Source organism: Lactuca virosa, chromosome 4 (assembly GCF_052849685.1).
Source record: "Lactuca virosa cultivar CGN04683 chromosome 4, Lactuca_virosa_CGN04683_v6, whole genome shotgun sequence".
NCBI lineage: Eukaryota > Viridiplantae > Streptophyta > Magnoliopsida > Asterales > Asteraceae > Lactuca > Lactuca virosa.
This window is the reverse complement of record NC_136429.1, coordinates 182,394,112-182,398,578: the sequence shown is the minus strand read 5'-3', so window position 1 is coordinate 182,398,578 and position 4,467 is coordinate 182,394,112. Positions and strand designations below refer to the sequence as shown.

At 34.8% G+C, this 4,467-nt stretch overlaps 1 pseudogene; it reads right to left on the bottom strand.

Annotated features, from left to right (window-relative positions):
* Nucleotides 1-3,890: 3,890 nt before the first annotated feature.
* Nucleotides 3,891-4,253, bottom strand: LOC145105416 (putative mitochondrial protein AtMg00820 pseudogene; annotated as a pseudogene).
* Nucleotides 4,254-4,467: the final 214 nt, after the last annotated feature.

The window sequence follows — 4,467 nt, the reverse complement described above, 5'->3', positions numbered from 1 at the left end:
GGGACTTACATTTTACTTGTGGGAAAGATGGGTTGGTGATAGTTTGTCAAGAAGTCAAAGTGTTCACCTGAGGTCTTTCAGTCATAAATTTCCATAGTGGAGATTAGGTTGGTTGTTATGGTCAAAACATTTTGAGTGCTTGTTTCAGCATGATATGATAGTTTTTCTAGTCTTAGGGACTAGGGGATGGGTATATCAGGGGTTGACCGTCAGTCGTGGGTATGATTTTTAGGATTTCAGACCAATGGATTCCAGTCTTGGGAAGTCTACCGTTAGACTTGGGTTACGTTTGGACGTTAGACTTGGGTTGCATTTGTAGTATTGGGAGTTTCCCACTATGAGTGGTTTCATCAGAGCTGATTAGACCGTCGAGTAAGGAAGGTGATTTTTTGTAGTTGTGTAATTTCAAGTGATTGGATTGCTTTGCTGGCATATGTTAGGTTCCGATTGGTCTCGTAAACTGTTATGGATACATTGACTTTACAAAATGGTTTGTGGAAGCATATGGATTGTGTATGGATCTGTTTTCTGAGATTCTAACCGAGACAAATTTTGAGGATGAAATCAAATTTAAGTGGGGAAGAATTGTAACATCCAGTTTCTGGGTGTTTCTTATTTTGAGATAGCGGACCGCAATTTGATCAAGTAAAGGTCTCGGGTTTCAAGGGATAAAGTTTGGACCTTATTAAATGATGTTTAAGCGATTTAATCCCCTGAATTGTGTATTGGAGCCAAAAGGGGTGAAATGGGAAAATGTGATATTTTGGACTTTTTGAATGTATTTATGAATTAATTTCTGTAATGATTAAGTCAAAAGTAATTGGATAGAACTTTGGGGAATGTTATTACCTTCTCGTGTATATAAAGATCACTGAAAACGGGTTTAGAACGAAGACGTTATGATTGTTTAAAGATGGAATGGAATCTGAGAAATATGTCACAGTGGCGTGGTAAGAATGTTACCACGACATGGTGAGCTGTGCAACCCATGCCCATAAGATTAGGGTTTACACCTTATTTAGAGCATTGTTTTGTGTTTTAGGTAATTTTTCAGCCTCCATCACATGAAAGAAAGATTGAGTTTTGGAGCTTTGCAATAGAATATCCCAACCTTCATATACCTTTTGGACCCTTGTAAGTTGTAAATATCCTTGCTTTATTATATTTCATCTTTGGATTTATGAGTTTATGGTGTTTTGGTCCATATTTTGGTGTTTTGGTCCCTTTAATGGTTTGATATTGGGAGTTTGGACAACTCCATGATCTTACATTCATAATAGACTTCAGATCTGAACTTTTGGTCGAGTTTAGATTGATGGGTTTTATAGGTTACATTAAACATATTTGCATAGCGGAATCATCATAAAATCTAATTATGAGCATATGCAACCTATGGATCTATGTCTTTACACATTATAGCAACACACTATTGAAACTATCATAAACCCTAGGTGTAATAGAAATTCTTGGATAGAATTACATACCTTTGTGTGATAATCATATATAACACATTAGAATCCTCAGATCTACTTCAGAAAGCTAGCACCAAAAGTATGGCTGCCTCTAATGGCTCACACCCACAACCCTAGAATAAAGAGGAGAGAGAGAGAGGAGAGAGAGAGAAGAAGATAATTTTGTTTTCCACCTTATGGTAAGTGAGAACCATAAAATTTGATGCCCAAGGGGAGGTATTTATAGCTAGGGGATATCTAGGATAAACCTTGATTTTTTAATAAAGTATTCAGATTTTATCTATTCAAGGCAATTATCCTTATCACCTATAGGATGCTTTCAGAAACCCTAAAACCCTCCTTAAAATCGTCCATGCCATTGAGGGTTCTACAATTGCTTCTTTTGTTCAACTATTGAACAATTACAATTCAGCCCTTGCACCTTTAATTAATTCCAATTAATCCTAAATTAGTTCTGATTAATTAACTCCAACAATTTCTAATTAATTTATTAATCACATAACAAATTAATAAATCTTTTCCTTTCTCTCCTAACATCATTTCTAGCTATTTATGGTTATGAGGGCAACCCAAAAAGGACTTTGTTTTTATTCACTAAGAATGTACCAATTTAGTTAACACCTGATACACCTAATCCAACAGTCTCCCACTTGGATAAGTCGTCAACTACAATTGCAAGTATAAACTTTGAATAACCAGCAAAGGTTTTTTCCAATTCCATTTCCGAACTTTGATTAAAATCAAACGTTGGTCCTAAGATAAGTGATCAACTATTCCTTCTCTCTACAAGATATTGTATGGACATGAGACATGGATATAAATCAATCTCATCATCCAAGATTTTGTTTCTCGATTTTCGATTTCTGATGACTGGATTCAGAATACTAATTGAACACATCAATTTAGTCCGGGCAAGGCCTCGCACATGAATGTCAACATCAAATCACTGAGGGGCCCAAAGATATCGCTTTTCCTATTAAGGCAAAAGAAACGAATAAACTTTGACTACATTAATTATAACATTTACTCATCATTTCATGCATGGAACTATGTTTTATAACATCAAGTTACGAATGTGTTTACATAATACCAATGCATAACAGACATGCAAACTATAACTTATGTATCTCCGTTTGAAGAATAGAAGATATTATCGTATTAGAATTACTCGTGATTGAATCCACGAAGTAATCTCTAAGAGTGGGTTTATCGAATACTTAAAGTCTCCATTTAAATACTCATGATTATAACAAAAATCTCTATGCCATGTCTAATCGCCATGGAAATCTACTAATACTCCATGATAATCTTGTTTCAGTACTGACTCCCAGGAGTATAAATGATTGTGTAGTTTCGAGCTACTCCTAAGAGTACAAACGATTGTGTAGTTTTGATCTAATTACTCAGGAAGAAAAACGCAAAATGAAACACAATAATAAATTAATTATCTATGGCGTCATACTCCTAAATATAAATAAATCCTTATTATCTAATCACCATACAATTACAGATTCATTGATTGCATAAATGTTTCTGGGTAACCGACTTAACAACTAAATATGTTAACATTTCTCATGCCAATGATCTTCGCATGCACATCATGTTTTCCTTTGGCCATCAATGTTGTGAATGAATCACTAGGAAGATACTTACTTCACAACTAGTTCTCCATCCTCAACTTTATCGTGGATGTGGTGGAATTTCCTCCTTTTATGCATTGGCCTTCTGTGGTCTCAAGGACTATTAGTCAATACGACTGCTCCTTCACAAAATATTTCTAATGGAAATTTGTTACTTAAAACAATTCTAAGGTCAACTATGAAGTTTTTCTAGTCCAGGTATGCTCCTTGGATACTTCACTTGCACTAATGTAATTTGATTCAAAATGTTGAGCCTTCCACCATGTCCTACATGAAACCTTTTATGCTACCACACTGCCTATACAAGACTAATATGTATTTATACTATGACTTTGAGTCATATCTAAAATTCATGTAATTATAGCTCTTTTCAATCATGTTCTCTACTATCTACAAGAAACTACTCCTTGGTATATCTCAAATACCTCAGAATGTCCCTGATAGTTGTCTAGCAATTCAGTCGACTAAAAATCTGATACTTTCTCACGATGCTCATGGCATCTGAGATATCAGAACAAGCACAAGTCATAGCATATATGATCGATCCTATATCTGAAGCATATATGAATCGACTCATCATATGAGTTGAACTTTGAGATTCATTCAAACTTGTTGTATACACACTTATCTGATTGATTCAACTTGAAACCATGTGACAAGACAACATCATCAAATTTCTAATGTCGCTGTTTTAGTGCTTGCTTTAGCCTATACAATGACTTAACCAATTTGTACACCTTATGCTCATTATCAGGCATAATAAAACCCTCAGTTTGCTTCATATAACCTCTTCCTCTAAATCACCATTTAAGAATGTTGTTTTAATATCCATTTGGCGAATCATCAAATTATGAATTGTTGTTAAGGCAATCAGCAGTCTAATGGTAGATATACGAGCAACTGGAGCATAAGTGTCAAAATAGTCAATGCAAGGTTTTTGTCTAAAACCTTGAATAACCAGTTGGGCCTTAAACTTGTCAATTGATCCATCAACCTTCATCTTCCTTTTGAATATCCACTTGCAACCCAAAGGTTTGCATCTAGGAGGAAGATCAGACAACACCCAATTAGTATTTCCCATGATGGAGTCCATCTCATCATTTATTGCTTCTTTCCAGAAAGCAACATCTTGAGATTTCATTGCTTCATAAAATGTTTTAAGGATCCTCTTCAACACTAAAAAAAATATGAATATTGATTTGCAATTGCATATCTAGAACCCTCAACTAGGTAGAGTTGAAAATCATTACAAAATTATTTAGCTTTGCTTTGTCTCTTGCTTCTTCTAAGCTCAGGTGATTTATTTGAATAAGGTACAACTTCCTTGGAAGTTTCACTGGAACTAGGAACCAAGT